This window comes from Lethenteron reissneri, chromosome 27, assembly GCF_015708825.2.
Source record: "Lethenteron reissneri isolate LAM-NWPU_2019-01 chromosome 27, ASM1570882v1, whole genome shotgun sequence".
In the NCBI taxonomy this organism is placed as follows: Eukaryota; Metazoa; Chordata; class Hyperoartia; order Petromyzontiformes; family Petromyzontidae; genus Lethenteron; species Lethenteron reissneri.
In genome coordinates, this window is record NC_083805.1 from 2,914,796 (window position 1) to 2,940,140 (window position 25,345).

At 53.3% G+C, this 25,345-nt stretch overlaps 1 protein-coding gene across 6 annotated transcripts in view; it reads right to left on the bottom strand.

Moving 5' to 3' along the window:
* The window catches only part of MYO18A (myosin XVIIIA), a 133,352-nt gene that overhangs the window by 77,636 nt on the left and 30,371 nt on the right, over window positions 1-25,345 (bottom strand). For 2 of the 6 annotated variants that reach the window (XM_061561101.1, XM_061561099.1), the window contains exon 1: window positions 4,489-4,792. The exons of 3 other annotated variants lie outside the window; for them this stretch is intronic. The gene's annotated coding sequence lies outside the window, so the exon portion shown is untranslated. Of the gene's footprint in view, window positions 1-4,488; window positions 4,793-25,345 lie in introns of those variants that run through there. One more of the 6 variants, XM_061561104.1, reaches the window with a different exon arrangement.

Genomic DNA, 25,345 nt, shown 5'->3' on the forward strand with positions numbered 1-25,345 from the left:
GCCCCGACTGAATCTTGAGGACAGCAGAAGGGAGGAAGGAAGGCTGAGCAATGAGGCTACGGCTGTTCGTGGCGGGGGAGGAGAGTGGGGGGAGGAGGGGCAGCGGCAGGGGGAGTGTGGTGCCCCCTCCCCCATCACCACCACCACCAACAACAACATCAACAACTACTTCCCATCCTCCCTCCGCAGAGCTCACCACCCGCCAATGCTCCATCCTCCCCTCCCGTTGCCTCCCGTGCCACTCGAAGGCACGGGACTCCAGGGCACACGAGTCGCGCAATGTGTGTTGAACTTCCTTCGCACCGTACGTAGTCATGCGCCGTCCATAAATGACGTCACGCGATTTTGGACGATTTTTGACCCCCCCTACGTCACACGGCCTCACAATAAGTCAGACCCCCCCCCTCAAATATGACGTCATAAAGCTCTTCCCCCCCCCCCAAAAATAATACATGCTTCAAATCGCTTTAAACTATTGTCATTGTAGTGCGTATTTAATGTGGCGCTGCACTCTGATGTTGTAGGAGAAAACATGTATTAAAAAGTCTATTTAATTAAGTAGAACGTGTTGTCTATATTTATTTAAAGTTGCGCATTTTGATGTGACGTCACATTTCTCACCCCCCCCCCCCCTCGTCACACATCGTCACAAATGTCTGACCACCCCCCCCCCCCCTAGGTGCGTGACGTCATTTATGGACGGCCCCCAGGCCACGGCTGCGTGGCCGGCTCTGGTCTGGTCGGTCGAAGCTGCCGTGCCACACACACCCACTCCACACACCCACTCACCCCACACACACCCCACACACAACCACCCCACACACACACCCCACACACACCCCACACACACATACCCCACACACACTCACACACACCCCACACACACCCCACACACACACAGACCCCACACACACCCACCCCACACACCCCCACACACCCCACACACACCCACCCCACACACCCCCACACACAACCACCCCACACACACACACACACCACTCATCACACCCCACACACACACACCCCACACCCACCCCACACTCACCCCACACACACACACCTACCTCAGACCCACCCCACACACAACCACCCCACCACACCCACCCACCCTACACACACCCCACACCCACCCAACCAACCAACTCAAACTATTTGTTTTATGTTACCAGGTGTTACCAGGTGTATTTACCTATTTTTTTTTTATCAGAAGCGACCTGGCCACACATTATTGCTCAACGAAGTGGCTTACCATCATGCGGAAACTGTACAGCAGAAGCCAAATACTTTAAACGCGTGATGTTGGTTCTAAATGTGGAGGGGGGGGGGAGCGCAACCGAAGGACCCGGAGAAAAATCCTCGCGACCACGGGGACGAGAGAGAGAGAGACACGCAAACTCCATAAACATACATCCGGCGGTCAGGGTCGAGATAGAACCCACGACATTACCCCCCACCCCACCCACTCCTCACCTCGCTACCTCCCCCCACCAACCAACCAACAAAGATCGGCCAGAAATCTCGCTCGGAATCTCTCTCCGATATAAATTCGTCGCGTCTACTCGCGCGGCGTCCTACAGATCATCACCACCACCACCCCCTACCTCCCCTCTCCTGCAACCAGGGATTGAATTAAGCGAGAAGATAACAACGGAGATGCCTGTGGGAGACCGCGTGCCTGGGCCTGGGGGGATCTTTGGCGTTGCCCCGGCGATGCGCAATATTTCGTCTGACGCCTCCCCTCCCCCAAACGGAGGGGGGGTATTTAAAAAATATATAAATCAGCGAGTGGCCGATTTAAAAATAGCGTGCGGCGATCGTGGCGGTGAACGCGAGGGCGATTCGGGTCTGCGAGTTTTAGCGCTGTTACGTAACGGCCGGATGATGAGAATGGTCTCTTTTTAGTTTTAAAGGTGACCTCGAAATGTCACGAAATGTCCCAATTGTGTAGATTCGTTTTCATTCACTGAGGTTGTTTACATAAGCGGCGACAACAACAATAACAAGAACATCGATGGCACGGAGGGAGGAGTTTGTGTTCAGACGACAATGTGTAGATAGACAAAGATCCCCCACCGCCTGGGTAGCCTTTAACGTACTGTTGGGGCAAGCGCGATTCGTGAGCACGTACAAACAAAAGACAGAGATCCCCCGTGTAGCCTTTAAGACTGTTGGGACAAGTCCTGTTAGTGAGCACCTATTAAGGTTGGCATTGTGCAGGAAAAGATGTGGCCAGAAACAAGCCTGGTCACCTTTGTCTCCCCGTTGCTGATGTTTAAACACCGCACTGGGTACTAATTTAAGGCCAAGTCGACCTACGGGAAGCCCAGGACCGGTTCAAATATTCGCCATTGTTAGGGGCCGTCTATAAATGACGTCACGCACCTGGGGGGGGGAGGAGTCAGACATTTGTGACAATGTGTGACGAGGGGGGGTTTGAGAAATGGGACGTCACATCAAAATGCGCAACTTTAAATAAATATAGACAACACGTTCTACTTAATTAAATAGACTTTTTAATAAATGTTTTCTCGTACAACATCAGAGTGTAGCGGCACATTAAATACGCACTACAATGACAATAGTTTAAAGCGATTTGAAGCATGTTTTATTTTGGGGGGGGTGCAGAGCTTTGTGACGTCATATTTGAGGGGGGGGGGGCCTGACTTTTTGTGACGCCGTGTGACAACGGGGGGGGGGGGGGTAAAAATCGTCCAAAATCGCGTGACGTCATTTATGGACGGCCCCTTATTTGGCGCATGAGGTTTGGAATTGAACTCGGGTGGGCGGGTTCGTAGCGCGGTGCGCTCACCACTACACTACCGTTTCCCACATACAAGGCCAAAGATCCCCCGTATAGCTTTAACAGACTGTCGGGGCAAGTGCTGTAAGCAGCATCTATGAAGGCCAGAACGGCACACGAGGGGGTGGGTGGCCAGCGCCACGCCCGGCCGCCTTTGTCTCCCCAGTGGCGATGTTTTTACGCACCGCACCAGGTACTCATTTGAGGCTGAGTCGACCTAGAGGAGGCCCAGAACCGGTTCAGATAATCGTCACTGGTATTGGCCGTGAGCGGGAATCGAACCCGAGTCGCCAGAGTCGTAGCGCAGCGCGCTACACTACCGCTCCCCACTTCCCGCACACAGACATATACATACACACGCGCGGAGACACAGAGACGTACAGACAGAGAGAGGGAGTGAGAGCGAGAGAGAAGGAAGGGAAATGGGCCAAGTCAGTGGGAGAGATTAATCAAGACACAAAGGATGAGCGCGCGCGAGTGGTGCTGATTTTTTAAAAAATCGCCACCGCGAGCTTCCCTACAGAGAGAGAGAGGGGAGAGTGAGGAGGGCAATGGGCAGGGGGGAGGGGGGGATGGGGGGGTTAACGTGGTCCACCGCTGCATCCATCAAGAGGCCGAGGGCGCACAAAACAAGGGCCGATCATTAAGAAGCCGTGCTGACGCCGCGACATTGAAGGAGCTGAGCGCGGTTCGTCATCAGAAAGGAACAGGAATAGCTGCCGGCCGCTGTCTGGCGGAGCTCGGCTGCTAAGTGTCGAGGCTGCCACCGTGAGAACCTCGGACTTTAAAGTTGAATGCGAGCAACAAAAAAACCAAACTCAAAACCAGACGCAACTGAACAACAAACAACAACAACAGCAAAGAGGGATGTTTTACGCGTTATGAAGAGAGGGCCATAGTCCGAATCGTCGCCAAATTAAACACGGGTCTCCATCCCCACCTCCTCGCTCGAAAGGCCACAACATCGCGCCGTGTTGTTGACGTTGCGAGTTGTCTGGATTGTTGTTCCAAAAGGAGTTTTAGTGAAATTCTGCAGGGGGAAGTTTGGCTCAGCCAAAAGGCCACAGCAGAGAAATATTTAATTATATATTTCATAATTTGTAATAATAGTTTTTTTTACTTTTGTGATTTTTTTAATATGTTTATATTCTTTAATTATCAACGTTTATCTGCGCTACGAACCCGGCGACCTGGGTTCGATTCCCGGCCACGGATAAATATCAGCGGCGGGTGATTCACTTCAACCAGTTGTGGGACCGACCCTGCTCCGACCACCCGCACTGACCAGCGTGGTGAAGTATGGTCAAAATAATCCCCGATCAACCCCCACCAAAGCTGACCACGGCATTGGGAGTCGTTCATCCAGCGGTGGATTGACACAAGAAAGGATTATCAATCGCCCTCTCGAGTTAACACCAATTTAACAAATATCCCCATTCCAAAATTCACAAAAGTTCTATGATCATCAGAAGACGCTAAATTCTTTCCGCAAACATCAACCGACATAAAAAAAATCACGGAGCCCGGACCATCAGAATCTCCCATATCAGGGGCCCTTGCGCGCTCACAACTTTTGGTCACGAGTTAAAAATAACCACATTCGGGGGTGCAGGGGAAGGGGAGGGGGCAGCTTTCCTCTCTCATTGCACGGCGCTGTCTCCAAAGCCTCGACACAGGGCCGAACTCACGGTTTCACTTGTGTGGTCCACACTTTCCACAAAACGCCGTCGACAAAACCCAAACACTTCTCTCCCTGTCACGGCGTCGAGGAGGAGGAGGAGGCAGGCGACAGAAACTCCCCCGAGTTACGAAGTCTCTCCCTTCCGCAACAAAGTTTGCTTGGAGCGGCTCTCAGGCCACAGCCTCGTCCGGGGTGGTGCAAAGGGGTGGGAGGGAGGCACGAGAAGAGGCGGCGCACGGCAAGAAGTCGGGGCCGTAACGGGACACGGGGGGCTGCTGCGGCGGGCTGGGCTGGCGTTTCACTGACTCGGCAGCCCCGTGAACGGCCTATGATGGAGGTGGGGGGGGGGGGGAGGCGTTGGGTCCTCTCCTAGTGTCACCGGAGCTAAATTTACCACGATTATGGCCACCGGGCGAGATAGCCGGGTGGTGGCGGTGGTGGTGGCGGTTGGTGGTGGCGGTGGTGGTGGTTGGTGGTGGCAGTGGTGGTGGTTGGTGGCGGTGGTGGTGGTTGGTGGTGGCGGTGGTTGGTGGTGGTTGGTGGTGGTGGCGGTGGTGGTGGTTGGTGGTTGTTGGTGGTGGTTGGTGGTGGTGGTTGGTGGTGGCGGTGGTGGTGGTTACTGGTGGCGGTGGTGGTGGTTGGTAGTGGCGGTGGTTGGTGGTGGTGGTGGTAGTTGATGGTTGGTGGTGGTGATGGTGGTTGGTGGTTGGTGGTGGTGGGGGGAGAGCGGTAGTGGAAGAGGTTAGTGCGCTGCGCTACGAACCCAGCGACCCGAGTTCAAATTTCGCTCACAGCCAACACCGGTGACGATCATCTGAATCGGTCATGGGGCCTCCCCTAGGTCGACTCAGCCTCAAATTAGTACCTGGTGCAGTGTGTAAAAAGATCGACGCAGACAACGACGGCGTGGTAATTGGAGCCCTACCTCTCGAGGAGCAGCCATAGACTGGATCGCCAGGAGAAGCCGATGCAGAAAAATAAGTGGCCTGCCATGAGTTCTATCAGCATGGGATACAGTGTTGTCTCACCACCACCACCACCCACTACCCCCCACCCCCCACCACCACCACTCACCACCCACCACCCCCCACCACCCCCCACTAGCCACCACCCCCCACCACCACTCACCCCCCACCACCCCCCACCACTCACCACCCCCCACCACCCCCCACCACCCACCACCCACCACGCCCCACCACCACCACCACCACTCACCACCCACCACCATCCCCCACCACCCACCACCACTCACCACCCCCCACCACCCCCCACCACCCACCACGCCCCACCACCCCACCACTCACTCACCACCCCAAACCCCCACCACCCCACCACCCCCCACCACCCCCCACCCCCCACCACCCACCACCCCCGACCACCCACCACCCCCCACGCCCCACCACCCCACCACTCACCCACCACCCCCCACCCCCACCACCCCACCACTACCACCCACCACGCCCCACCCCCCCACGCCCCACCACCCCCACCACCCCCACCACCACCCTCTACCACCCACCACCACCCCCCACTATCCAACACCCTCCACCCCCCACCTCGCGCGCGTTATATTGTTATAAGAAACTCTCGGCCATTGTATCTACGGAACGTTCTTTTTGCAATTATCAAAAATGATGAAGAACAAGAATAGTTTTTTTCCCAGAAAGAGTAAAAGCCAATTGTTTACTCGTTAATTGGTCGAACACATCTTCGTATAAAAAAGGACCGCAGAACATATGTTTTTTCTTTCTTATTTACATACGTATGACGTGCTATGAATAAGGGCCATTTGCCAAAACGTCGACATATTTATCCTTTTAAGATCGCACGCACACACACACTGTTGTTTTTGACGAATGTGTAGAGTTATTTATTTAATAATTACGATAAATTTTGCACCGCTGCCAACGTAGCAGCAGCATCACCACCACCAAGTAATTTGTCTAAAATTAGACATTTGCGAAGAGGCATTTCCCAATATTTAAAATCTAATGCAACTTCTAAGCACTCATTTGGTAGAAATACAGGAATTCATGAAATCGTTTTGCAATGACAAACACAGTTTATATAGTGTATAAATTAATTCCTCGCAGGCCAATTAGAGATAACAATATGTACATAAATTAGTAAACATTGCATTATTTTTTTTGCCCTCCTCTATGACAGTGAGAATATTAATTTCGGGTGAAATATGCGAATAAATTACACCCGGCGGATTAACCTCTACACTCGAAATCCACACCAACCCACACACCGCCGCCGAGTCGGCGATGCCACCGCGGGCGCTCACGCGTGACCAGGCGAGGTGCACTTGAGAGGCCACGTAATGCCCTCCATTCACCTACAGGGTAACCACGTCGAGTTTGAAGACTCGTCGTCCCGAGGGGTCCCGCTACATCGGGATCTTTGGCCAATTCCAATAATTAATTGAGAAGTCACGTAGAATGGAAATAATAAAATAATAAAAATAAAACATAATAAAATAATTCTCACGACGTTTCGGCCACAACGCAAGTAGCCGTCCTCAGGTGGAGAACAGGTCTGTCTCCTCGTCCTCAGGTGGAGAACAGATCTGTCGAGGAGACAGACCTGTTCTCCACCTGAGGACGGCTACTTGCGTTGTGGCCGAAACGTCGTGAGAATTATTTTATTATGTTTTCTTTTTATTATTTCCATTCTACGTGACTTTACCGAAAGAACCAAGAAGATGAATCCCTGCAGTCACGAAAGCTTTAAATCGAAAATTAATTGAGAGTTTGGCTTCAAGGTGGGAGAAAAACCAGTGAAAACCCACCACGCAGACGAGGGGAAGTAAAAAAAAGCCCCATTAAAACCCAAAGCGCCATACAGATGGATTTAAGAATCCAGTGCTTCAATGCCAGCTGTTGGCTACTCTCAAAGTTTCATGTGATGTTGTGAAAGCTCGCACGCTAGGAGGTCACTATAAAAGGTCAATGATTTAAGAACGAAACCGGAATCGATCAGAAATGCAGTATCACATCGTCAGCATAATAACCAATTATATTATTTACGATTCGGGGTCAATATCCCATGCCACAGTAGATTTTTGTCTCATCGTTTACCGTCTCGTTTGTATTGTTGTTGTTTCTCAATTACCCAGTCTCTTTTTCTCCATAAACCTAGATTTGCAACAAACAAAAACCCCTAAACACACGTAATATATGCACTACTCACTGCACTACAAACTTGGTTAGCCGAGTTCAATACTGGGCCACTGCGAACATCAGTAGCGAGCGATATCAGAACCGACCCTGGGAAATCCCTCGCAACTTAACCATAGCTTTAGCGATTCCAATTCCTTTTGGGTGGTTCAACAGCGGGGAATTATTTGATGACCTTTTGAAATGAGTGGGGTTAGCAAAGCGATTCACTATTATTATCCGTGCAGGTGAACCGGTGTTAGCTAAAGTTGTGCCACCTTAAGTGATAATAATTGACATTTTTCAGGCGCAATTAATCCAAGGACCTCAGTGCGCCATGCACGAAGTTAGGAAATATAAATAGGGCAGAGTTCCGAGTCCGCTGGGTCATACATGGGACGTGTAGGCCAGGCGAAACAGGTGAGTCTTTAGAGGAGACGTAAACAAGGTGAGTGGCCTTGCTATTGTGGGCCAGAAGCGAATTCCGCTTCTGTCTCGCGGATACAGCACGTGCTGACCGGCGTGGTGAAGTATGGTCAAACCACCCCCACGCCACCCCCCCCATCCAACACAGGACGTCATCCAAAGCAGTGGATGGACAAGATGGAAGGTGCTGCAACTTCAGAGGACTCTCCAAATCCCACCCCGAACGACTTAGAAACATGCATTTCGATCATTTCTAATAGTTTTGCTGCTATACATTTCCACACGATGATAAGCCACTTTGTTGAGCTATCATTTGTGGCCAGGTCGCTTCTACAAAATAAGTTAATAGCTCAGTGGGCTTCACCTGGTTAAGATATAACAAAAACGTTGTTTAGTTTTGTTTGTATGTTTAAAAAAAAAGTTATTTGTTTACCTTCCCGAAACTTTGCACTCCTATCGTGTTTTTCTTTCGTTTGTTGTTCGTATAACGTTCTCACCCCGTGCCCCTGACTGGACGTCTGCGAAAAAAAGCTTTATAGCTCATCGGATTCCTTCCAGTTTAAATAAATATTCGGATTGTCCACCATTGTCCATCCACGCAACGCACGTGGGTGGAATCCTTCATTCGATACGGATATGTAGCGAACAGAACATAAAAAAAAACAAATTAGCCCAAATATATCTGCGTTTCGTGTTGTCGAGTACATTAAAGGAAGGACACGCCACCCTCGCAGCGCCACGGCCTATAAATAACCTCCAACAAGGACGCTGGCGAACATTTTTCCAGCCGTGCGTTATCGACGCTGCCCACCTGTTTACACTACGGCGACGGATGGCTTTATATAGAGCGTGCAGTGGGAGATCAACAACAACAACAACACGAATTCCCCCGTGCGAATATCCGTCTCTCTGACCGCCACAGCAGGTCTTCCCGGGGGTGGGAGGGAGGTAGGGAGGGGGGGCACGACGTCCGACGTTTCGCTGCCGGAATTGAGTTCCCGCAGGAGCTGCAGCGGGCAGCCAGCGGAAGGAGGTGGAGGGGGGGGGGCGCGGGATATTTAGTGGAACGTCCGCCGCGGAGATGGAGCGCCGGAACCGTGTCTCGTGTGCGACACGGGCGGAGGTGAAGGCGGTCGACGGCGGCGTTGGTTGAGGCCTTCATCCAGCAGTGGATAAATTATTGGCCGATGACGACGATGATGCTGCTGCTGCCGCTGCTGTTGGGGATGATTACAGTGACAAGGGTGACGCACGCTTCGCGCTGTGCGTGGGACTCGCCCGCCGACTGTAACAGAGAGGACGGAGACCTTCGATTTAAAGCTTTCGTGACTGCAGAGATTCATCTTCTTGGTTCTTTCGGTAAAGTCACGTAGAATGGAAATAATAAAATAATAAAAATAAAACATAATAAAATAATTCTCACGACGTTTCGGCCACAACGCAAGTAGCCGTCCTCAGGTGGAGAACAGGTCTGTCGAGGAGACAGAGTCTGTGGCCGAAACATCGTGAGAATTATTTTATTATGTTTTATTTTTATTATTTTATTATTTCCATTCTACGTGACTTTACCGAAAGAACCAAGAAGAGGACGGAGACCGTTTTGCGGAGGCTTTCATCCAGCAGTGGATTATTAATTTTCACGCCCACGCGCCCCACCCCCTCCCCATCCCCCCAGCCCCCCCCCCGTGTTAGATGCCGCAAATATCTGGCGAGCACCGGGCCAGACGCGTTGCTCGAGGTATCGGGCACGGCAGTAAATCAGCGAATTCCCATCGAGTGCGAGGGCGCTGTCCGAGTGATGAGGGTGCGGCAGAAAGAACGCCATGACACACGTGCGCTGCCTTACTCGCCTCGGTCGACGGCGAACGTCAGTGGCGAGCGATGCCAGGACCGGTTCTCGAATCCTCTATCCTCACCTCTCACCACCTCGTCCTTTTCACCATCTTTAACTTTTACATTTTGTTGACGTGGGTCAGGCTTAGCGTGGTGAAGTATAGTAAATCAAATCTCTGATAACTGACATGGCGCTATCCGGGCTTCCAGCGTGACAGCTTTCTGCTGAACACAGAGCATGTAAAAAAAGTGTTGCTTTGGGATTCAGCCATCCCCAACCCAATTGATGCGATGTGACATTTGACTCACCTCGGGAAAGCCTCCACATGAGGCACGCGAGTGTGAGTGCGTGAGCTCTGTGCGTCCGTCACGAGGAGGGGGGGGGACGGGGTAAATCAACTCTTGTAAGGGCGAATCACTCCGCCTGACACTCGAGTGTAAACTTGTGTTGCTATGCGTACGAACTATTTTTTTTATTTGAACAGGTTATAACCCCACTCAGCTACGTAGCACTTTTTTTCAGAAAAGATCTGACCATCACAAACGATAGCTCAACGAAGCGGCTCATCGTCACGTGTGTGGGACATTCACAGCGGCCAAATACTCCAAACGCGTGATGTTGATTCTCAAAGACGTGGGGCGAGGGTCTCACCGGAGGACCCGGAGACAAATCCACGCGACCACGGTGAAAGGTGAGAGAGGTGAGAGACACCGCAAACTCCAAATAGACAGCAGCAGGCGTCAAAGGGTCGGGCCGATCGGCCGAGGCTCCACCAGAGGTCGCAAACGGGTTTTGATTCCTTAGCCGTACCCGGCCGCACCAGGGTCGCAAACGAGTACCCGTACCCGGCCGTACCCGTACCCTACCCATACCCGGCCGGGTACGGGTAGGGTACGGGTATCGGGTACCTGATTGCGACCTCTGGGATGAAGCCATGTTGCAGGCGCGGGTGGGTTGATGCTAGGAACTTGAATTGTGAGAAGAGACAAGACGTTGGGAAATGAGTGACAAACGGTGACTCACCAGTGACTCACGGCCTACCCGTACCCGTACCCGGCCGCACCAGGGTCGCAAACGGGTACCCGTACCCGGCCGGGTAGCCGGGTATCGGGTAGGGTACGGGTATCGGGTACCCGGTTGCGACCTCTGGGCTCCACTGACCGCGGCACGAACGACGCTCGGTGCCCGCCGGCCAGCGGTGCGGTCGCGGCGCGAGGCCTCGCGACGTCGCAACACCCGCGGATCGTGAAAGCCACGTCCGAGGGCAAGCGCGCGCATTGTGGAAAGCGCGAAAAGTATCCACGCGCATAGGCGTGATTTTTTTTTAATTCCTTGTCAATCCTCTCTCTTTTTGGTTCACGACTTCACGTCCGCTATTCAATGTTCACTATTCACTATTCAGTCGTCACTATTCAACGGTCGCTATTCGGTGTTCATTATTCAATGGTAAACTTTTCAATGTTCACTATTTAATGGTCACCATTCAATGGTCACTTCCGTGGTCACTATTCAATTTTCACTATTCAATTTTCACGGTTCAATGCTCACTATTCAATGGTCAATATTCAAATTTCACTATTCAATGTTGAATATTCAATGTTCGCTATCCAATGATCACTATTCAATTTTCACCAATCACACGGTAAACAAAGCGCGTCGGCGAGACGCACAAGAAGGCATTGCTTCGGCTGCCCTACCCGCTCACCTATCTGCTCGCCTACCTGGTCACCTAACTGCTCACCTACCAGCTCGCCAACGTGCTCACCCGCTCACCTACCTGCCTGCCTACTCACCTATCTGCCCCACTGCCCATCCACCCGCCCGCCCGCCCGGGTGCCCGCCTGCCCTGGCAACAGAGTTATCTTGGGCTGCACACTCGGGAGATTTCGCAGCCTTCTCCGCGTGCTGCGCGGCCAAAGCCAATCGGAGGGAGCGGCTAATGAGACTCGCTCCATATGCAGGCAGAGTAGCGGCACACGCCACGAACACGCACACGCACACTTACACACGCAATACAAAGATGCCCCGTGTAGCCTTGACAGACTGTAGGAGCACGCGCTGGTATACAGGTCCGTGGGCTCGATCCCGACCCTGACGCCTGCTGTATATTTGGAGTTTGCGTTTGTCTCACTCTCGGCCCAGTGATCGCGTGGATTTTTCGCCGGGTCCTCCCGTTTTACCCTCCACATTTAGAATCAACGTCACGCGTTTAGAGTCTTTGGCTGCTCTACATTTCCACGTGAGAAGCCACATCGTTGAGCTATCATTTGTGGCCAGATGGCTCCTCGACAAATATCTATACAGCTGAGTGGGCCTTACCTGGTGAAATTAAAAAAATATGTTAATTGTCGTGCGATTTAACCCAACGACCCTTTTGAAAAATTCGGTCACATTGTGGGCCCTGGTGCAGTTCCACCGCCTGTACACCCGGCAGCGCACGCCAATAGACGCAGGGGCACCATGATGGAGAATCCGAATATTTATTTATATTGGAAGGAATCCGATGAGCTATAAAGCAATTTTCTTCACAGATGTCCAGTTCGGGGCGGGTCAGTGCAAATTATAAGAAAGGGAAATAAATCACTGAAAAAACATTCGTTTATTTTGTCAGAAGCGAGCTGGCCACACATGATAAATGTGGGGTGGGTGGTGGCGGAGAAGTGTGGGTGGAGGGGAAGGGTGAGTGGGGGGGATGGGGAAGGGTGGGTGGGGGGGATGGGGAAGGGTGGGTGGGGGGGATGGGGAAGGGTGGGTGGGGGAGATGGGGAAAGGTGGGGTGAAGGGTGGGTCGGGGGATGGGGACGGGTGGGTGGGTGGAGTGATGGAAATGGGGAAGGGTTGGGGGGAACGGTGGATGGGGGGGATGGGGAAGGGTTGGTGGGGGGGATGGGGAAGGGTGGGGGGGAGAAGGGTGGGTGGGGTGGGTGGGCAAGGGTGGGTGGGGTGGGTGGGGGAAGCTTACTCGTGAGCATGAACTTTTACATTCGTCACCAACAGCAAACATTGCCCCCTCCACACTCGCAGAGATCAGGTTACAAACAAATCGTGAGCCAAGCCAACCACGACAGCGGCTCACGTTCCAAACGCAGTTACTCAGAATCCCCGTTAATGAGAGTGCGGCAATATATATGCGTGTGTGTGTATATATATACGTGAGCGCACAACTATAGAACGTACCGGTGTGCCACAACTATTGGCTAAATATACTGCTTACGACTCACGCCCCCAAACACATACACTATCTCTCACAATCGCAAATGCGATGCTGACATGCCCTAGTGCCTAATTATACACTCACACCGTAAACATATGCTCATTCGTCAAATATATACACGCACATTAGAACACTAACACGCACGTGCGTGCCTACACACACACGCGCAAGCTTTGCAAAGACAAAGATGCCCCCGTATAGCCTTTACATAATTACTGGGCAAGTGCTGTTCGCGAGTAGCCTGCACGGCACACGAGAACGTGGGTGGTCAGCACCACGCCCGGCCGCCTTTGTCTCCCTCGCGGTGATGTTTGCACACTGCACAGCTGAACACACACACACAATACACACAAACATACCTCAACAAAACAAAGACAAAGACCCCCCCCCACTCTCCACCCTGGTATAGCCTCGAACAGACTGTTGGGGCAAGTGCTGTTAGTGAGTAGCACCTATACAAAGGTTGGTGTCACGACACACGCGCGCCCAGCCGCCTTTGTCTTCCCCAATGGCTCACGTGTTGTACACACCGCACCGGGCACCCATAAATAAAATTGTGTCGCTAAGCCCGCCGCTACCCGACACAGCCAATTAGTCAAGGTTTGTCCCGTAAACAAAACGTGCCAATGTTGTTGTTGTTGTTGTCGTTGTTGTTGTCGTTGCTTCTTCTTCTATTCGCTTCTTTTTGTTTCAGAAGCGACCTGGCCATCACAAGCGACAACTCAACCGAGTGGCTTTCTCACCACGCGGCAATGCGCAGCACCGCACGCACGCTCGCACGCTACTTAGCGTCTAGGTAGGAGGGAGGTTAAGGGTTGCTGCACTCGTTGTTTTGCAGTTAACTCTCGCACACGTCTGCGTAGTCCGCTATACGTAAATTACTTTAATAAAACACAAAGAGGGCAGGGAGGCGGGTGTGTGTGTGTGACGTTCCGACATTGATGAAGGGGACGATTTCACGGTGCAGACTTCTCGGGATGAACGCTTAACGAGAGGAAATGAGCGCTGCGCCCCGAGTGAAAAAAATTTCGTCGCTGTAAATTGTCTTATTCCGAGCGAGGTTCGCTTCGCTGCGAAGGAATAAAAAGCGCGCGGCGCGGCGAGCGGATGTGACGAATGGATTGTCAACGCGTTCCTGCGGCTCATTAACAAAGTTACACGTAGCCAACTTAGCTGCAACTCACCTCCGTAGCACCACCACCGCCGCCAGCACCGCAAGCACAACCAGCACAACCAGCACAACCGTAATCACGAGACAACAACACCACCGCCATCAGCAAAGATCCCCCGCATAGCCTTAACAGACTGTAAGAGCAAGTGCTGTTGTTCGCGAGGACCTATGAAGGCCGGCACGGCACACCACAGGGATGGGCGACCAGCACTACGCCCGGCCACCTTTGTATCCCTAGTCGAAATATTTTCACACGGCATCAGATAGTCATTAGAGGCTGAGTCGACCTAGGTGAGGCCCACGACCGGTTCAGATGATCATCACTGGGTGTTGGGTTCGTAGCGCAGTGTAGCGCTAACCGCTGCGCCACCGCTCCCCATACCAAGCATTGGCAGCGCCACCACCACGAGCAGCAGCATCCGTGCCACCTCACCCGTCAGTTGACCTCTGCACTGTGGGAGGGACGGATGACAGCGGCCAAAGGGGAGACCGCGTCCACAGCTGCTGCTGCTGCTGCTGATCATCATCATCATTATCCAGACACGCAACTCCCACCCATCATCATGATGATCATGATGATGATGATGAAGTTATTTACATGCACGCCGCGCGCGGCTCCCGAGTTGGGCGTAATCGTCGTGAAAATGCGCTCGCGTTGTGACGCTTTTAGTAAATCCACCGTGGCGCCGCATTCATTCCAGCAGCAGCAGCATCATCATCATCTTCATTGGTATCCGCGCGCTGGCGCGTGACACAGGGAGCCGCATTTGGTTGACACACTCGGCGTAAATGCCGTCTCGTGAATCGCGCGAGTAATTGTATTTGGAGGTGAAAACGACCCCGAGTGAATTTCCCTGAGTCCTGCTCAGCGCCGGCGAGCTCAGGGAGTGGGGGGAGGGAAGCTAATTCCGACAGCTTTCCCCTCCTCAAACCACCCACACACACACAACTCCCACCCACCCAGCAACCCATCCACCCACTCGCCTACCCATCCACCCACACGTTTCCCCAACACAGAGACACCGATACACCCACTCAGACAACTCCCATCCACCCAGCGAATTCATCCACTTACCAACCCAGCCACCCACTCAGTCATCCACCCACTCAACCAAATCACACCCACCCACACAGCCACCCACCGATCAATTCACCCGCTCAGCAACCCACCCACTCGCCCAAGTCACAGCCACCCACACAGCCACCCACAGACCAATTCACCCGCTCAGCAACCCACCCACTCACCCAACTCACACCCACCCACACAGCCACCCACCGATCAATTCACCCGCTCAGCAACCCACCCACTCGCCCAAGTCACAGCCACCCACACAGCCACCCACAGACCAATTCACCCGCTCAGCAACCCACCCACTCACCCAAATCACACCCACCCACACAGCCACCCACCGATCAATTCACCCGCTCAGCAACCCACCCACTCGCCTAACTCACACCAACCCACACAGCCACCCACCGACCAATTCACCCGCTCAGAAACCCACCCACTCACCCAAATCACACCCACCCACACAGCCACCCACCGACCAATTAACCCGCTCAGCAACCCACCCACTCGCCCAACTTACACCCACCCACACAGCCACCCACCGACCAATTCACCCGCTCCGCAACCCACCCGCTCACCCAACTCACACCCACCCACACAGCCACCCACCGACCAATTCACCCGCTCAGCAACCCATTCACCCAACTCACACCCAACCACACAGCCACCCACCGACCAATTCACCCGCTCAGAAACCCATTCACCCAACTCACACCCACCCACACAGTCACCCACCGATCAATTCACCCGCTCAGAAACCCACCCACTCACCCAACTCACACCCACCCACACAGCCACCCACCGATCAATTCACCCGCTCAGCAACCCACCCACTCACCCAACTTACACCCACCCACACAGCCACCCACCGATCAATTCACCCACTCAGCAACCCACCCACTCACCCAACTCACACCCACCCACACAGCCACCCACCGATCAATTCACCCGCTCAGCAACCCACCCACTCGCCCAACTCACACCCACCCACACACCCACCCACTCACCCAACTCACACCGACCCACACAGCCATCCACCGACCAATTCACCCGCTCAGCAACCCACACACTCACCCAACTCACACCCACCCACCCATCCACCCCAACCCTGAAGGGGTTCTAAATGGACAGGCACCTCACTCTCTCTTCCCCGGTCCCCCCGTCTCCTCCCACCTATTCACACCTCCCCTCCTCATTTTCCCCTCATCTGCAGGTCCATCACGTCCCCGATCCCGCCGTCTTATCCGAGCCACGCCGACACGTGGCGGGGGCGGGGGTGGTCTAACCGTGGGGGGGGGGGGGGGGTTATGTCTACGCTGAATATGCTCTGGGTCGCTGTCAGGCCGGACGTGACTACCCCCCACCCCACACACCCCTCTGGTCTAGACGAGCGGTGGCTTATCCGGCGCCCGCGGGCGACTCGAACCGATGCGTGCAGACCCGGGGGCTGTCCCCGCTCTCTCGTCGGTTGAAACTCGCAAATCAAAAGGGAGGATTGAGGGGGGGGGCAGATCGGCGGTCGGTTGTTGCGCGAGTTTGAGCAGTCGTAGTAACGCGGGTGTGGGGGGGGGGTTTAGCTTCCTCCAGCCCCCTGCGACGCGATGTTGCTCAGCCGCATGTGAGCTGCAGAGCAACGAGGACAAACAGCCACCGCGAAGGTGCACTTTGAGGCTAGCCGCGTGGAAGTTTTGCGAGGCTCGCAGCCGGCAAGGAGGTCGCGACGGGACGGACCCGCGCAGGCTGATGCGGGTCGACCGACTGAGCGAGGTGACGGGCGGATGCGCCAACCCGCGTTGCACAACTGTTGCCAGCTCGCCACGTTTTAGCCGCCGCCGGGCGCTCCGCCCGTTGTTGTGAGCGTCGTTCCCCCGCCCCCCGTCGCAGCTGTTGCCCTCCTTGCTGTAATTGGGGGGGGGGGGGGGCAAATGCCTCCAGCTGCCCGGTAGCGTCCTCCTCATCCCTCCTTCTGCCTCCTCCTCGTTCATCCACCCTCCTCCCTCCCTCACCCCCCCTCCTCCTACCCCTCGCCCCCCTTCCTCCTCCCCTCTAACCCCCCCCTCCCCCCTCGTCCTCCTCCTGCTCCTCTCCACAGAGGCCGATCTGAATACCCAGCTACACACGGCGGCCTCGCGCACACACACGCACGCACACACACGAACGCACACACGCACACACACACACGCACACATACGCACGCACAACCGCACACACGCACGCACATACGCACACACACGCACACACACGCACACATACGCACGCACAACCGCACACACGCACGCACACACGCACACACACGCACGCACACACACGCTCGCACACACGCACACATACGCACGCACACACGCACACACACGCACGCACACACGCACACATACGCTCGCACACACGCACACACGCACACATACGCACGCACAACCGCACACACACACGCACACATACGCTCGCACACACGCACGCACACACACGCACGCACACACACGCACGCACACACGCACACGCACGCACGCACACACACGCACACACACACACCAACACACACGCACGCACACACGCACACACACACACACGGCAAATCTCCACAGCCATTTGTTCCTGTCCATGGCCCCATTATTCCATTATTCATTACCAACACCCACGAGCAGCTCAAATGTATACGGTGGGGTAATGATCCGGAGCACCATCATCATGACCCGCGTCATTACGCACTCTGGTGTTGCTGAGAACGTGAATTGTGTAAAGGGGAGGTCACGTGAAGAAAAAAAGAAAAAGCTTTACCTATCGCAGGGGAAAGGAAAGAACAAAAAAAAATGACTCCCGGACAAAAATTACGTTACGGTTTGCGTCAAATAAATTACACGCCAGGCATTTAACAGCCACGTGACAATCATCCCCCTACCCACCCAGCCCCGCCCCCTCCACCCACTCACTCAGACCCGCCCCCCCACCCACCCAGCCCCAGCCCCGGCACCCCCCACCCACCCAGCCGCGGACCCCCACCCACCCACTCAGCCCAGGACCCCCACCCACCCAGCCGCGGACCCCCACCCACCCCCCCAGCCTCCCGCCCTGCCGATCCCCCCACAAAGTGTGCGCAAATGATATTCATCACGTCGCTTTGGGGATAATGGTGCGAATGAAAACTGTACAAACTTGAACCGAGCAACAGACAAATACAGACGAGACGGTGAATTTGGGACGGTGGATGCGTCGCGGTAGATGTGCGACGGGGTACATTGGATGGTGAATGTGGGGGGGGGGGGGGGAGTGAATATTGGACAGTGAATGTGGGAGAGTGAATATTGGATGGTGAATGCGGGAGAGTGAATATTGGACATTGAATGTGGGGGGGGGGTGAATATCGGATATTGAATGTGGGAGAGTGAATATTGGATGGTGACAGTGGGAGAGTGAATATTGGATGGTGAATGTGTGACGGTGTGGGAGGGTGAATATGTGACGCCAAGGAATAGATTGTCTGAATCGAGGCGAGTCGTTGAATTCGGGCTGACTGGGTGATCTAACAACGCAAGACACCCAGAGCGAGAAACGAGAGGCGCTGCAAAATGTGACGGCAAAAAAAAAATGAGACCCAAAATGTAATTAACCACCGATCATTGAATCGAACCGTAGAGGGCCCTAATCGGGACGATCCATCGAACGGCGGTGCCGGGTGGGACGGATGTATCTCCACACGCCGACAATTTATTCATTCGCTTCTGCAGCGTGCGTTACTTCACCTTGTTTTGTCGAGAGATGAATTAAGGGCACGTGTGTCGGGTCAGCCACCAGATGGGGCAGTGGCAGTGGCTGAGCTTTCTCCGACTCCCTCCCAGGGCCCCTCTCCCTCCTTCACTGACAAGGCAATTATTCAGCCCACGAGCCAAGGGGGTTCACTTGGTCGGTACCACCTGGGGTGACAATTTTTACTCAAGTATGCACCGTCGGCGGCGACTATCCATGGGCAGTGTCCACCATGAGCAGATAGCTTACAGTACAATGCCCCCTTTAATAGGCACGCTTCATATGTATCAGCATATTGCGTAGACGGTTAATGTAGCATTTATGTGTCTTTTTTCCTGTTCTGAAATTATATTCTCTGTCAAACAGCCGCAGTTCTTTCCGTGAATGACTGTTTTCCATTAAAAAAAAGCTACCACTGTCAGATTGCTATCATAGATAATTGTGATCTAGAGGTTTCATTATCCCAAGAAAGAATTGATAACATTTGCCACCCTGAGCGGTACCGATACAATATTTTGGGCCGTAGGCACTGTCATCATCTCTATAGCATTTACAAAACTGTTCGGGTAAGGCTGTTTCCTGGGCTATCCAACAAAGAAACAACAACAGCAGCAGCAGCAGCAGCAACAAATACACATTCAAAACTCAATCTTAATAGATGTAGGCGAAGATGTATCTTATCGTGGTTAGATAACGGTCCGCTGAAACAGATATGATAGCGCTACTTCAGAGATGTCTTTAAGTGACCTCTGGTCCATTCGGCGAAGGTGGAGGTGGGGGTGGCACTCATTTGACCAATGGCGGAGTCAGGATTTCAAGGTAGGGGGGAAACCCCTCCGGCAATTAAAAATGATCGGAGTTGTGAGTAAGTCAGGACTTTTATTTGATCGAGGGTTGAATTCGAACCGTGCGTGATCGGCATCGCGCTCGCTGGCGGTGAAGGCCCTCTGGGAAGTCGTGTGCTGTAGACGCAACTGCGCACAATTCTGCGAGTCACTTATGACCGCTTTGCCGTTACTTATTGACGATTGTGGACTCCGACTGTTGTCCTATCATCTCGTAGAGTCCCTGGCACATAATAATATGCTACACAGTGGCGGTGGGGGTCGCAAAATGCCGATGTATTACTAATAAACCCCAATGATCCGATCGCAATTAGGGATTTCGATCGGATCATTGGGGGGGGCACGTGCCAACCCCCCCCCCCCCCCCCCACTGGCTCCACCAGTGCATTTGACCCACCTTGGTTGCCTCGTGAACGTTAAACAAAAAACAAACAACTCAACATTTTGATTCTCAGAGATTAAACGTATCCAGATTGTGCGGTTTTTGTATGCTTGTGCAGTCGTTCTTGACCGGGCTGAGCCCATCAAACGCACCGCGCTGCAGAAGCCAGTGCAAGCCATTGTGGTCGGACGGCTGAAACCCAGATTCGAACGCAGGCTCGTGTCTGTCGGTGGCCGCGTCAGCGCCTTCTGACCTCTGAATAACCCGACCCTCCCTCCTCCTCCTCCTCCCCAATCCCATGCATCCATTGTTAGTGGACACGCACCGCCAAGATTCACGATAGAAACGCATAATCAAGACTCGGCCCCGAAACCAGCCCGTTATTTACACACACAATAACAGCACAGATAAAGATCCCCCGTATAGCCTTGATATACTTTTGGGGCAAGTGCGGTTAATGAGCACCTATGAAGGCCGGAACTGCACAGGAGGGGGTGGGCGGCAAGCACCACGCACGGCCGCCTTTGTCTCCCCCGGTGACGATGTTTACTACACACCGCACCAGGTACCGTACTCATTTTGAGGCTGAGTCCACCTAGGGGAGGCTCAGGACCGGTTCAGACAATCGTCGCCGGTGTTGGCCACGAGCGAAAATCGAACTCGGGTCGCCGGGTTCGCAGCGTAGCGCTAACCCCACCAACTACGCGACCGCTCCCCCACGGAGATTAAAAACAACGCACAAAGACCCACACACAAACAACAACACGCGCGCGAGCTAGAATCGTATAAACAAACAATTGGACGACGGAGTGACCGCATTGGATTCCGCCGACGGTGACGACTCGAGTTCGATTCCCGCTCACGGCCAACGCCAACCTGAACCGCTCCTGAGCCTCCCCGCTAGGTCGACTCAGCCTCAAATGAGTACCTGGTGCGGTTGCGTAGTAAACATCACCATCGGGGGAGACAAAGGTGGCCGGGTGCTGGCCGCCCACCCCCTCATCGTGTTGCCGTGTCGGCCTTCATAGGTGCTCGCTAACGGCACATTCCCCAACGGTCCGTTAAGGCTACACGGGTGGATCTTTGTCTTTTGGTGGTGGTGTTGGTGGCCGTGGTGGTGGCCGTGGTGGTGGTGGCCGTGGTGGTGGCCGTGGTGGTAGTGGCCGTGGTTGTCCGCGCGCGTTTTGAAATGAGCGCGATATTTCAGCACAAACCGCGGGGTACAGCGCATCCCGTCGGCGCGCTCGCGTTAATTCCACACCGCGTCCATAAATATTGCAAACATCGCTCCGGAGCGGACGCAACAAAAAGGCTTCGCCGTGCATTATTTATCGCGGGAGTGCATCTTGAAAACACACATAAATGGGCCACATTAGAGTCAGCCGCTCATGCAGATGTACTTTTTTTTGTCGACAGCTTAATTCGGACCATTCGCCTTCTTTACGCTGCACCATATTAATGCCACCCCCGAAGGCCGCTATTGCTCGTCTCTCTCTCTCTCCGCTCCTGTTACAGCGAATGTAATAATGCTGCTGCCGCTGTTGCTGCTACTGCTGCTGCTGTTCCTGCTGCTGCTATTGCTGCTGCTGCGTCTGCTGCTATCACTGCTGCTTCAGCTGCTGCTACCACTACTGCTGCTGCCACTGCCGCTGATATCACTGCTATCACTACTGCTGCTACTACTGCTGCTACTGCTGCAACTACCCAGAGCTACCATTGCTGCTGCTACCACTGCTGCTGTTACCGCTGATATTACTGCTATCACTCCTGCTGCTACTGCTGCAACTACCCCGAGCTACCATTGCTGCTGCTACTGCCGCCGTTGCTGCTGCTGCTGCTACCACTGCTGCTGCTACCGCTGATATTACTGCTATCACTACTGCTGCTACTGCTGCAACTACCCCGAGCTACCATTGCTGCTGCTACTGCCGCCGTTGCTGCTGCTACCACTGCTGCTGCAACCTCTGCTATTGCTGGCGGCCTACGCACGTGGCACCGTGGAGGCAGTGGCGAGGGTTGTTGGGTCACCGCGCGCACGTTGTGTGTGTCGAGGAGGTGCCCGTGCCCTGGCTCTGCCAGAAGGAGGCGGTGCAGCAGACTGTGTGGGATCGAGTGTCTTCCCTTTCGCGCGTGCACGTGGGCTCTCTCCGGGCGCTCGGGTATTCTCCCGCGTGAATAAAAAGAAAAAACGTAAATTAGCTGAAAACACCCTTAAAATAAATAAAAAGCTAATGCGGCATGATTTAAATAAATAAGTAATATTTAAAAATACTTTTTTTTAAAACACGCTTTAATGAAATGTACGAGTAATGGCAAAACTCCACGACTCCAGGAAGTGGCCCCGAAGCTTGCCATGACGTAAGGGACCGTGGTCATTTACAGCCAACGTCAGTTGAGCGTGGACAATTAGACCCAAGCCGAAACATAACATATAAAAAAAATTGGTTTTTTATGATAGAATATAGTATTGTCATCAGTATGACATAAGTATACCAAGTTTGCAGTCGATACCACATTGGGAAGTGGGTTAAAATTTAGTTACAAGATTTGAGGATACGACAACAACAACAGACAGAGTGAGTTAATATAAAGGGTGTAAAAATATCGTTTAAAAATATATTGATATTTTATGATAGAATATAGTATTGTCATCAGTATGACATAAGTATACCAAGTGTGCAGTCGATACCACATTGGGAAGTGGGTTAAAATTGAGTTACAAGATTTGAGGATACGACAACAACAACAGACAGAGTGAGTTAAATAACAACGTGTAATAAAACTATAAACATGTTTTGTATTTATACCAGGTAAGGCCCACTGAGCTACATAGCTTTTTTTCAAAAGCGACCTGGCCACAAATGATAGCTCAACGAAGTGGCTTATCACGTGGACATTTATAGCAGCCAAATACTCTAAGCGCACGTGGAATCTAAATGTGGATGGGAAAACCCGGGGACCTGGATAAAAATCCACGCGACCACGGTGAGAGAGACACGCAAACTCCACAAATATACAGTAGCAGCAGGCGTCGGGGTCGCGATCGAACCCACGACCTCCTGCATACCAGGCGAGGTAGTTAACATTTCCTAGCCACGGTGATGATGGTAATGAGGGAGAGAGACACGCAAACTCCAAATATGCAGCAGGTGTCATGGTCGGGATGTATTCCACGACCTCCTGCATACCAGGCGAGGTAGTTAACAGCTCCTAGCCACCGTGATGATGGTAATGAGAGAGAGACACGCAAACTCCAAATATGCAGCAGGTGTCATGGTCGGGATGTATTCCACGACCTCCTGTACACCAAGCGAGGTAGTTAACATCTCCTAGCCACCGTGACGCCCTCTCTTCCTGAAAAATAGTCCTTGGACAGATAGTGACTTTCCTGAGTCAATCATTCATTTGTATTTATCAATAAACTGCAGCTGTACCCGTATAACTCTGTTGTCAATCCACAGCTGGATGAGGGCCTTCCCCCATGGCATGCGGGGCGTGGGGCTTATTGGACCATACTTCACCAATCTGCTCAGAGCGGGTTGGCGAAGGCGGGCAGCATAAACCATGTGGCGTGCAGAGGTCAAGGTACGTTTGACATAAATTGTGCCAAACAGCTCAATTGGAAGAACACTGCAATCACCGCTCCCTGCTGAGCAAATCCCGCAGGATATGCGCGCGATAGCTGTGCTCTCGGAGAGCTTAGATCTCCAATAGCTATGATCTCCGATAGCTATTATCTCTGATAGCTATGATCTCCGATAGCTATGCTCTCCGATAGCTATGATCTCTGATAGCTATGCTCTCCGATAGCTATGATCTCTGATAGCTATGATCTCTGATAGCTATGATATCCGATAGCTTAGATCTCATGGTAGCTACGCGCACGACAGCCTTGCGCTGACGCCTACTGCAGGCTTGGGGAGCATAGGAGTACAGCACAACGATGGAACGCGCCGCACCGCCCCCCCCCCCCCCCCACTCTTCCCTGAACACGTGGCATGGAGAGCCCGCAGACAGCTGCCGTGCACGGCGGAATGCCCCCCACGACCACCACCACCACCACCAAGACCACCACCACCATCACGACCACCAACCACCACCACGGCCACCACCACCACGACCACCAACCACCACCAACCACCACCACGACCACCACCAAGCGCCTCGTCTCGGCTCGACCCAGCTCGCCTTCGGACACTCTGCGACGAGAGCGGGCGGATTCTGGGCGAGATTTGTTGGTAGGTAGCGTGGGGCGGTCGGTGGGGGGTGTGGGGGTAGTGGTGGGAGTTCGGGGCGAGGGATGGGGAGAGGATTTAAATGACTACCGCGGAATAAAACCTCGCGGAGTCGAGCGTGATCCGTCTGTCTGCCTGTGGCAGGTGGTGGAGCCATTACCCGCGTAATAAGCGTGAGTGTTACACGCCGCCCATGCCTCCTCTGCGTGGAGGTGAGAAACACGTTGCAGATGATAAATTGCTGTTTTGTTTCAGGGGCGGGGGCGGAGGGGGTGGAATTGAACTTTTACCGAAATTAAATATACGTGTAACACCATTGTTGTTTTTTTGTTCCTGGGTAGTAAGTGTTACTTTCTAATTGCTTATGCCTAAAAAGTACAGAAAACGGCTATTATTCCCCACAAACTTTGCTTTTGTGACCAGGACACAAACGCAAAGTTAATAATCCACTCCATTAATAACACTGTGTAACATTGGTAGGTGGTGGGGGGAGGGTAATTGGTGGGGGGGGGGGAGTTGGTGGGGGGGAGGTGGTGGGGAGGAGGAGGGAAGGGGAGGTGGGGGGGAGGTGGTGGGGGGTAGGGAAGGTGGTGGGGGGGGGGCATTACAATTTTCAACAACCCAAAACTAAATATAAAATTACGTCAACCGGTCGCCGGATTAAACCCCCTCCCTCCACCACTCCCAAAATAGCTGTGAAAGCCGAGACGTCACGATAGCGCCTGAGAATGTAAAAAAAAGGTTGACAATAAATTGTTTGGAGTGACAAGCGACAAAAAAATATAT